At 38.8% G+C, this 12,119-nt stretch overlaps 1 protein-coding gene across 5 annotated transcripts in view; it reads left to right on the forward strand.

Moving 5' to 3' along the window:
* Nucleotides 1–12,119, forward strand: part of GRID1 (glutamate ionotropic receptor delta type subunit 1) — a 710,419-nt gene that overhangs the window by 610,506 nt on the left and 87,794 nt on the right. The window lies entirely within an intron of this gene.

Below are 12,119 nucleotides of genomic sequence, written 5' to 3' on the forward strand. Positions count from 1 at the left end.
ACCCGCAGCAGCGAACCTCAGACCCTGGATCTGCAGATACAGGCTCGTGCTATGGTGCTAAAAAACAGCTGTGTAGGTGCTCAGGCTCAGAGGCCTGAGATGGGGAATGGGTTTCAGAGCCTGGGCTCCAGCCCAGGCTCAGATGTCTATGCAGCCTTCTTTTCATGCAGTAGCACAAGGCCAAGTCTGTAGGACAGGCCTCTGAGACTTGCTGCTGCAGGTTTCAAAGTGCAGCGTAGACATACTCTGGGAGCCAGTAGAGGGATTTGTCTGCAAATCTGGTAGGCTCATGATGGCCTAAGTCATGGAGAAAGAAGGCAGCTGCATTCTGTAACCCACACAGGAGGTGATAAATGCGTTGATCACTGTGGTCAGCCCTTTGTCTGTGAAAAAGGGATGAAGTTTCATAGGAAGATGAAGGTGAAAGAAGGCATTTTAAAATACGGATGCTACTTGGTCATCCAGGCTTGTTGAGGTGCCCAGCTGGACCCCAGTAGCTATGTAACATTCTCCTGTCACACACAGTCTCCTCCCCCATACTTATGTTTGCTGCCTCAGATAGTTCTCCCCTTCCTCTGGACCTCTCTCTCTCACACACACACTCTCTCTCTCTCTCTCTCTCTCTCTCTCTCCACCCACGCCCCTCTACCCCCAGTCTTTTCATAAACATTAAGACCTGAAGAGACCATCATGATCATATCCCCTGATCTTGTTCTTTCTCTTGCTTCCCCCCCTTCCTCTCTCTCTTCTCAATTCTGTCCCTACACCCTGCCCTCCGTCTCTGGCCATATCTTTTCCGGCTGTTGCTGCTGGGCTTGAGGAACTTCAATCAACCAGCACTGGCCACTGCTGCTTCCTCCTCCTGTCTCTCTCTGGTTCCTCCTGTCTGCTTTCTGCCCCCCTGTGCTAACATGACCGAGACCATACTTGGGGAATGAAAGTCAAGCTGGAGGAGAAAGTGGGACAACTTTTGCTCCTGGGATTGCAATTGATACAGCAGTTCCTAGTGGTCAGAAAAAGAAACTGCAGCAATCTTCCTCCCCTCCAAAACCCCCCAACCCTCTACCCCCCTCCCTCCATCAGCCCTTGGGAAATCCATTGGTGAGATATAAAATGAGGCCTCCCACTTTCAGAAGTTGGCATTCATAGCAGTTTTTTCCTGTCTGAGTAGAAGTGTTAAGAGTCTTAGTCCCATGACTAAATTCCTGCCTACATAAAATTCTCCCTGCAGTTTAAATAGGATATAGTCATCTCCACTTCCAGCCCAGAACTATGGGGTAGTTTTGGTATGTGCTGTTAAACAGCAGCTACCTTCCGAACCAGGATTTTGGTAATGGAGGAAATGATCCTTATATTTCCTTTATCTGCCTCACAGTAGTATCATGAAGCTTACTTTATTTGGGAGCCCACATTGTGCAGAAATCAAGCCAAGGGGCTTCTGTGATTCCCTAGTACCACATGCCAGGATTTACCACTGAGTCTTCTTTTTCTAATCAGACCAGATGGTATTCCCGTCTCCATGACTGTGTCCTGAGCACCTCCTGAGGTGTGAACCTCAGTTTCTTGCTCCTTCTGCTACTGCATCAATTTCTATGTCAAGCTTATTTCTTTTACTTTTCTATCTTTTTTTTTTCTTTTCGTCTAATAGAGTTCAGTTGAGCCAGCCAGGATCTTGCAGCACCTTGCTGTAACCAGGTTGACAAGCTGTAATGAATTCCCAAACAGCCTGATCTCAGGTTGTTTTTTTTTTTAAATGCTTTTCTCCCTCACAGATTGGCCAAAGGAAAATAAACACAAGCTAGACAAGTTTTCCAGAACCAGGAGAGTAAAACTGGGATCCTGGAGGGGCGTGTGTGCTGTTTGTGGTTTTCTAAGGACTGCATTGTGCAAAGAACAGAGATAGGAGTTGTATGTTCCTGTCTTTTGCTTTTTTTTTTTTTTTTTTTTTCCTCCCCATTGTCCCTTGGTGTACTTTTGTTTTAAGAAATCATATGATTGGACTTCAATTACAGACCCTGAGCACTGAGTGCTGCCACATAAAGTGAATTTCTTTTTTCCAACAAGAACATTAGATGTTATTTAAGACATTTTCAAGCAAAGGCTTCTCCATTTATATAAAAAAAAAAAAAAAAAACCACTGCGCAAAAAGTGGGGAGGAGGGATAAGAGAGTCAGTCCTGAAATCATGAGAGTCAAGAATCATGGGATTTTAAAAAATAAGTTTTTTTGCAGGGTGGAGGATCGAGGTTATTTGCCTTATGGTGTTGGAGCATTTAGGATTCATATTTTCAGGCTTTTCTCTGTAACCAGGAGGGCAAGACTTAAAAACGAAAATTCCCATTCCCTGAAATATCAAATTTTGGGGATTCATGATAAAATCACAAGAGCTGGCAATGGTGCCTCATGCAGGCAACATGAGAAGTAGAACTGCCAATACTTGGCAGCAGAATCATAGACTTCTGTCCAATTTTGCTACATCATTTTAGCCAGCAAAAGAAACTGATAATGTTTGAACAAATTGATATTCCACTCACCAGGTGGTAATGGTGCAAATGCATACAAATTTTGTCCGGCTTGCAGAACATGTATTCTAGTGTGACTTTCACCTCTAACTTGTTAGGTATTTATAAGGTGCTGATCATCTTGATAACTAAGCACTACCTTGATATCTAAGTGTCTGAAACATCATAGCCCATAAAATCCAATCCCGTTGATTTTAAATGGATTGAACCAATGTATCTCAGAGTAAATATAACAACACAGACTAGAGAGAAGCTTTCTTATTTTATATGCCCTTTATTTAAAAACAATACACAACAGAAATCACAAATCATAATTAGAACTGGTCCAAAATTTCTATCAGTGATTTTCTGATGGAAAATGCAATTTCCACAAAATCAAAGTTTTCTGTAGGATTTGATTTTTTTTTTTTTTTTTTTTTTTAAAAACCCTGTAATTAAAATGAAACATTTCATTTTGGGACAGTTCTACCCAAATCAAAATACTTTGGGGATTGAACTGACATAAAATGTTTCGTTTGAATCTTTTTAAATCATAACAAAACAACTCTGCATTTACCCTATGGTACGTTGGCTTATGGGAATAATAGTTCCGACTCCAATTCTCACTTGTGTGTCCCAGGAGGACTTCTGTTCCCACTATGCATGTCTTTTCTATGCAGCGAATGAAGTATATGACTCTAGGTGCATTATGGGAAATGTAGTCTGGCCAAGGAGCCTGACCCATAAGAGAAAATGGGAACTGGAACTACAACTTCTCATTGGACAATAGAAAAATGTATGTTAATGCTCAAATTTTCAACAAATCAAAATGAAACAGGTTTAGTATATCCATATCCAAATTTTTAGTTTTCATTAAAGAAGTTTAATTTAAAAAGTGTTTATTTCTGAAAAAAAAATGTGAATTTTCATTCCGCAGAAAAAATTGGTATTTGAAGTCTGTCTCATTTCAGGACGAAAAACAAATGTTGAAATTTCCCATAAGATGGAAATTCTGAATTTTCCTCAGCTCTAATCTTAATACCTATTTCACAAATGTGTCGGGAGTTTAACATGGGGTTTTAGGTGAAAGGATCTGTTGTCTTACTCTCTGAAAGCTGACATACTGAACAATTAAAGAAGATGTTTAAATAAAATAATTAGTTTTGTAAGTATCTCACACTATCAATAAAGATTTTTGGGGCAGCAAAAATGGATGCTATTAAGAATTCTTAATAAGTTTCTGCTTCAATTCAGGTGGCCCAATGCAGCATAGGTAACTCATTACCCCAGGAGGATTCTAATTCAGAAGCATTTTACCAGTGAACTACTGTAACAAAGGAAATCTATATTAAAGTGTGCATTAGGGATTTGGGTTATTATAAATTACATTCCTTGAAATCTCATTTAGAACCAGGAACTAAAATGATGTTGGAAGGCTCAGAGGATTAATTCTTCCTGAACAATAGACTGTCACTGATCACCCTGTAAAGTAATTATGCCAAATTTAATTATACTACAAGCACATTGTATGATAGTCATAGTGTGCCCAAAAGAGAGTTTGAAAAGGTGCCACATAAGTGTATGGACTAGCTTTGGGAGCACAGTGGCAAATTACACATGTAATTGAGTACAACTTAATATCAGGCTTTGTTAATTAAGGGTTTGCAGTTTGCGTGGGAATGGAGCTGGTTGGCACACTCCATGCTTTTCAATGTCATCACTATAATGAAACAAACCAACTCTCCCCCCCCCCCCATCATTTTCTGGATGCTGTTAAAATTTACTTTACTTATTTATTTTAAATTTAATGGGTCAGAATAATTTGGTGCTACTGGCATCAGTAGTAGCCAAATTCTCACAAGACCTACAAAACCGTTGTCACTCCTATAGTAGCTGCCACTACAAGGAACACATGTCTCCAGTTATCCAACGAATTCCTATCCTTGTGATGTCTCCCTTAATGTAACCCTAGGACTCCTGCATTGACATTTCTGGTTCTGTCCCTGATTTTTTAGGTGATTGCTCTGTGTTCCTGTTGGATGTTAGTTGGATGTTACTAGATTTAGCTGATCTTTTAATTACAAAATAAAGCACCTCTCCTGCAAGCTGTTCCATCCCAGTGCCAGTCTGGACCCCTGTTGAAGTCAATGAGTACAGAGTTCTGCTTGCTTTGGACAGTTTTCAGGACCATTGGATTAAAGTCATCTAGTAGTGTGTTTGCCAAAGCCAGTCAAACCTTAGAAGAGAGTTAAGTTGTGCAGCAAGGCCTTGGTGGCAGGGAGGGAGAAATAGTTATGTGAGATAGAGATGGATACAATTCGTGCACTAAGGAAAAAGCACAGATGATGTGCTATATTAGCACAGAAAAAGCTGTGGGGACACCAACAAGAGACTGGTGCCAAATTCAGAGCTGGTGTAAATGGATGCATGAGTGAATTATATCCACTTACACCAGGTTTGACTGCGGTCTTACATCAAAAATGGAAAAGTTGAACAAAATAATTTGTAAGACACATTAAAGTCAATGTAGCCAAATATGCCAGCTTTACCCTGTTTTATTTTTTCTTATTTCACCTTCCCTCTCTATTTTCTCCTTTTCTAGAAACAAATCTAGGCATTTCCGGAACTCATTGATACTGTTTGATTGATCAATTTTTTTACCCAAGTCACTTATTCCATAAGGGAAAAATCCTCACACCACCAGAACCCAATTGGTTCTACTGCACAGGGCTCCACCCAGCCAGCATGCAGCTGTGGCATGCCATAAATTCCATAAAATTCCATGCCATAAAACATGGAACCTGCAACCATGCTTTGTTAAAGGCTTTGGGAGCAGATGGAGACAAGGTCTATGGATATCAGCATCCTTTGACCACTCTTCCTGCAAAGGGTGCAAGAATTGCAGAGGCTGCTAAAGCCCTGAGCTAGAATGGCATCCATATAGCAGTTTTATGGCTGATTTGCTGCCAGGTGGCATACACCTTTAACTATCAATCTTGTTCTTGGCACACTAATCCATCTCCCCAGAGATGATTCTAATACTGCAATTCCTTGAGCAGCTTAAAACTAGAGCTGGTCAGGAAAAAAAAAGAACTGACAGTTTTTGTCAAAACAAAAAAACACACACAAAAAAAACCAGACTGAAATTTTTTGCAAAAAAACACTACAGAATTTTTTTGGGTGGGAAGGGGTGGGTTCAGTTTTCTGATTTTTTGTGGACTGCAAATGCTTTCCAGAAAACAACAAAATGTTGAAAACCAAGTTTTCTATCCAAATGGTGTCAGTGGAAAATTTTCAAATAGCTTTCCTTAAAATAAACACCATTTAAATAAAAGGAAGAGGGCATCTTCCCCTAAATGTGGGTAATTGAGTTTTCTAGACAATCTTTGCAGATTTGGTAGAGGATACCTTTAAAAATATTCCCTTTTGTGAAATATGGACCTCTTTTCTGATATTTCTTTAGGTTCCTCTAAATTAAAAAAAAAAAAAAAATTCTACAAATTTTAAATTTTACCCCGTAATTAATCTTTAGAATATTTCAGACAAACACTGCATAGTGAAACTTTTTAAAACTCATACCACAGTGGTTTACCTGAATTCTAAACTGTTTGTCATTTTGTTTGATATCATATTATGAATGTACATATAAAACATATTTGTGGATGGTTTTGTTTAGTAGCATAGTTGATCTGATTTTCAGGTAATAAAGTAAATATATAGTATACGTGGATTTATGTTCTCATATGGAATGAGTATATAGTGACATTTTAATTCTTTTCTTATTGGGTATGCTATGATTGTAATTTTGATACTATAACAGTTATCACATTTTACAATAATATAGTTTTGGAAGGTCAGAGTTAAGTTTGTGGGTTGCAGTCTGATCAGTTTTTGATTAATACACTTAGGGTGACAGTACAATAGAAGTGACATTGAGTGTGTGAGAGAGGGTATTATCTTGTGTGTGATGGAGTGTTGTGCGGATAGTAGTCTAATACTTGGAGATTGGTATTATGTTTGATGTGATTGTCGCCTTAATTTATGATTTCCTTTGCCTTTTAATTTTGTGATGAAAAATACTTGAGCAATCTTAACTATACTAAACGGTAGGCTAGCAAAGTATTTTTATAGGAGAATATATTCATTCTCTCTTCAAAATCATTGTACATTTGTGGGTTCCCAGCAGGCTCCATAACATTGACTGTGATGCAGACTTAAAGCCAAATTTTTTAAGCTTGATGTATATACATCACATGACAGCAGAATTATGTATGCCAACAGCAAACTCCTGTTTTCTGAACAGTCTAATACTTCCCCCCAAGTAATTTGACACCAGTTCAGTCTCGTCAAAATCCAACCTAAATAAATAAATAGTGAAGAAAGCCATGTTAAATAACCATGAAGATAAGCTCAGAAAAGTGTATCAAAGTCAGAAGGAGTAATTTCTTTTTCTCATTTTGTGAGCTTGCTTTAAGACACAGAACTGTCTCCAGAGTAACTGTGAGGTTTAAAGGATGCAATGGAATTAAAAATTAACACTATCTTACCAATGCTAATTGCAAGTGATTCTTTATGTATATCACAAAAGGAATATGTTCCCTAGAGCAGAGATGAGCATATTCCATTTTATATGACAGCCCTGGCTGAACATAAAAAGTGGTATATTTTTAACAGAAATCATTTTAACTTGTTCAGTTTTGAGCTTAGTTAGATGCTTAATGTTGTCACTCAGAAGGGTGAACACAATCTTTTTCTGCTGGTAAAGCTGTCTCTAATTTCTTGGAATGCCACAGATAATGTACACATAAGAGATCACAGCCCATTATCTGCATCATCCAGTGCCTTTCAGACAAGTGGTGTTCACACCAGTTCCAAGTCTACCTCTGATGGCACATGGGGTGCTGCGCTGTTGAATGTGTTTTGGATCAGAAGCAGTCCCAGCCTTTTCTCTTCATATACTTTAAAAACAAATTCAGTGTTAGTGAAGGTACCATAGTGACTACCCTGGATACTTACGTCCTTTGTAGCCACACACTGCAGCATGGGCTATGGCAATGCAAGCTTTCACTTCACTGGCCAATGTTCCTGTTCTGGAAGTAACCACCTCTAGGTGTGAGTTCATTTACCCTGACCCAATGTCTGTTCATTCTCTATGTCCATTTGCTCTTAGGCCTCTGGGCTAATAATGATCATAAGAGTCAATTCTTTAACTAGTTTGCTGTCAGCCAGTTAGCAAGAGAGGATGATGTGATGTAAGTTACCTCTTCTAGGAATGACTGGAAAACCAGAATTTCGTTTAATGGAAAATTTAAAGGTTTTGACATTTGTTTTTGTTCCATGTCAGAATGAAAACTAGACCTTTCAAATGTTTGTGTGAAAAAAGCCAATAGACTGGTGGTTAGGGCCAGGCCAATGGATGGCCAACAGATAACAATGACTTCCAACCATTGGTGCCTGCACTATGCCTGGCTCAAACAAATAAGGCACATCATACCTTGGGGGTGGAAAATAAACAGCCTGTAAGGACCAAGAATTGAGTTTCCTTTAGTTCATTTCACTCATCTCTGAGGCATGCAAGCCAATCCTGTGGTTTACAAGATATCAATGAAGGGCTGGAGCATACTAGGAAGCCTAGCATTCGTGCAACACTTAACATTCTGGCAGGAAAGCAGCATACAATGATGCTGAAAGGCTAAAAAATGCTGCAAAGGCCCTGCAGCCTTGAGGAGAGATGATGTCATGCATAAGAACCGGCTGTGATCATGCCAATCTGATGCATGTCTACGCTATTTTGGGATTATCAGAGGTAAGATATGTTGCTGTGGAGCCAGTGCTCACCCCATTTACATGCGTATGGAAAACATGAGAAAAAAAGTCTAGGTAAAATCCCCAAACAATATCATGCATGTTTCCATTATTTCTCCCAGTGAGTGAAGTTTCTCCCTCCTAGCAGTGTTGGATAATTCTACATGTCACTCTGCATGCACTAGTCAAGCAGTACTTTTCCACTTTCTTACTGTAAGCCTCTTCTCAAAATGCAGTTAGTGTCTGTTTGGCAAGTGGTCTTTGCCCTCCTTTTTTCTTGCTCAGCTATGCAGATTTAATTCTGTAATGCACCATTAAAAAAAGAATAAGGTTTCTGGGGAGAATCCCCTGAACTTCCTTTTAAATGAAGATATTACACAGTATCTGTGAGCCTTCCAAAGTCAAAATTTCCCAGGGGCCCATTTTGACCATTATTTATAATTTCTTTACATCTCTCTGTTGGGCCTGTAGGGTGCCAAAGGGGCTTTTTATTGGCTTCTTCCCCTCCTCCCCCCTTTTAAAAAAAAATCACAATTGAATTACTTACTAGTAGCTGCTTTGCTGACTAACTGGCATCCCCTAGGAGATTTTTGCTGGTCCTCTGAAAACTTGTAAAACCAGCTCTGCTAACCCAATACAGCCTTGTAAACTTGGAGTTATTTGTTGCAAGAAAAGTTAATTGGTCTCTGCATTTATCATATGTCTGAGTCACTTCTCATATGCCACTTGGAGGGAGAACTGTAATTCTGGATAGCCTAGGAAGAGGATAGGGATGACAAAGAAAAACTACTTTCGTGGCCACATGCAAAACAAAGAAGTTTTTAACATGGCACTATATGTGGCTTTGGGAACACTTATTGTGTCTTCAGAACTCACTTCTATATCATGATTTTGGGGTTTCCCTCTCATATAATTCTGTTTGATTAGTAGAGTTGGTCAAAAAATATTTTGATGCAAAAGTTTTCCATAAAAAAATTGTTGTGTCCAAATAAAACTGTTTTCCAGGAACATGTCAATTCTGACAGTTTTTTGACTGAAAGGCATCTAAATGAATCATTCAGATTTTTTCATTTCATTGTGATAATGTTGAAATGTTCTGTTTGGACTTTCATATAACAATAATTTTAATAAGGTAATATCTACAAATATTGTATTTAATATCTGTATTATATTTAACATTTTAGAATGTGTTGATATTAAAATGTTTTTACATTATGAACATGAAATGACTCAACATTATTAAAAGAAAGTTTTTTATGTTTCTGAACTGAAATATTTCAGAACTTCTGTTCTGTGAAAAATTTAAAAATTTCAGCTCTTTGTTCCAATTTGGAACAAAAACTAATTTCAAATTGGTGGAATTTCCCATGGGATGGAAATTCAATTTCTGAATGGCTTTATGGGTTAGTTTGCACTGAGTGCATAATTTTTAAGGAATGTGGTTATGACTGAGTCTAGTAAGTCTTCTCAGTAGTGTAATAGACTCTACCCCTTAGGAACAGCAGCAGAAGGAAGAAAGTGTTCAGGCCAAAAATCTGTGGCTTACATTTGATTCTGAAAGTGTTGTGGTTCATGATCAGCCTGCTCCCTAATAGAGAAGGGATCTGGGTTCTATTGCCAATTTGTTTAACTTCTGAATGGGATATGGCACACTGTGTAACCATGACAAGACACTGTGAAGGGTACACTATTCTTAACACCGCTTAGTAGAAGAATCGAGCCTAGAACTCACCCACTTGGTTCTCATTTATTATCAAAGAAACCTTCAAGGAGAGGAGTAGGCAGCAAAGTCAAAACTGGTAAAAGGAAATACTTTTCAAGTAACAAATATATATATATATTCAGTATCACTTCATTCTGTCATGGGTCCAGATTCAACCAGTTGCTCTTTGTGCAGCCACCGATTTTGGCCAGGCACTTAGAAAGCTTGGCAATGGTGCAATTAATTGCACCTACTGAGAAAATGATATATTCATATTGATGACCTTTTAGATCCTGCTGTCCCCTATCGAACAAGATAGGGAAGAGGAAAGGTCTGTGTGGTACTCTTCGGGGGCCCATCACAAATCTAGTTGCAGTCTAGGAGGAATGAGACACACAACACAATCCCACTTTCCCTGCCACATCTAAAACAGGAGAGTAGTATTCCATGTATCATATACTGACATTGAGTCCAGCACCGTGCGTATGGATATATTTCCGTGGTCCTCAGTGAGGATGCCATCAGTGTCTGCGGTGCCATCTCTGTTCCACATTTTGCCCTAAATCTGTATTGGGAAAGACTGGGGATATTGGCAGTATCAAATTTAAGTTAAATTAGAACCTACGCTTATTGAGGTCCTCAGTTAGCTTATTCAGAAATTGGAGGTTAGATACTGGGTGATAGCTAGAGAGGTCAGCTGAACGAGTGGTGCTGATTTAAATACTGACTGTAATACGATGTTCTTTAGGGTGGATTGTGATTGATTTTCTCAAAGGAGGTTTTAACAACAGCTAGTATCAGTTCCAGATGCTTCATCTGTGCTCTTTTACTAACCACAAAGGATAAGAACTGTGTTTACAGGATTTGCTACTGTGCATTTGTCGTGTGAATGGATCATATGAAGAGAGGGAAGGTGTTGTGTTTGGTTGGAGATGTCCTGAATGGTGCTTTTTGGTAGTTGATTATTTTGGTCTTAGAAGTAGTCCTATAATTATTTGCAGTGGCAGGTGCTAGGTTCCAGATTTTGGAAGACGGCACCAGCCTGATAAAGCACTTCACAGTCCAGAATAGTTCAGCAACTGCTTTGGTGGAAAAGAACTGGGATCTCTGCTTCCTCCATGGTCACTCTTTAAGCTCACTGACTTCTTATGCCTGAATCTGTGTCTGTCTGTCTGTAATCTGCACTGCTGTCTGAGTTTCCTTCTTTGCTCATCATATTTTCACAGCTGTCCCCTTAAGACTGAATAGGTAGGGACAGTCTGAAACCCTCCCAAGAGGAATCAATTCTCTGGAATATTGAAACAAACAAATCTATGTTACTATATTGCACTAAAAGGAGATCACCGATATTCTTGAATTGGCAAATCTGTTTCTTATGAGAAGGAATACTGGATTTTTCTTTAAATGCATAAACAGCTAGATAATAATCACCATAGCAACTGAAGAATGTCAGGTGAGAGTTATTCAAAAAGGATTTAATGAATGTATGATGTTGCTTTTCTCCTCAGATAATCTGCAATAAATCTGCACAGTATTGCTATATCCATATCTATCAAGTACTCCCTTGTTTGAAGGAGCATTACTCATTTTAGTCCCAATGTTCCAAACAGATTTGGTGTGCCCTCAGTTTTATTGCTGAAAATTATTTACATCAGAAATGGGGAATCATGAAGCTGCAGCTGCAGAAGGAGTTATTTACACTAAAAGAGAGAATTCTGTGGCACTTTATTTCCTACCTGAAACTGATTGATTGCCCTGCATTTTGGGCCTCTGTTATATATTGTGTCCTGCAATTGGTCCTCAGCAGGTCAAAGGATATTGTTATCCTAGTTTATTGGGAGATCTTTAAATCAAAAGCACCAAGGCATGATATTGAAATCCATGAACAAGCTGTAGTGATCATGTCTGCCCTCTGTGGGTATGCACATAACACTCACTAGCTTCTAAAAGTCTTGTCCCAACATGATAAAGTGCCATCCTCACAAAGGTTCTCGGAGAGCAATGGTCAAGCCGTGGTCAAGATTCTGTAGGTCATGTTGCCAAGACATTACAAATACATTTTAAGAATAACTCTGTTAACTAAGTTTAGCCAATGATTTGATTACAACCCTA

This window comes from Emydura macquarii, unplaced genomic scaffold, assembly GCF_026122565.2.
Source record: "Emydura macquarii macquarii isolate MOO-44397 ecotype Brisbane River unplaced genomic scaffold, CSIRO-AGI_Emac_v2 contig_1390, whole genome shotgun sequence".
NCBI classification, from domain to species: Eukaryota; Metazoa; Chordata; order Testudines; family Chelidae; genus Emydura; species Emydura macquarii.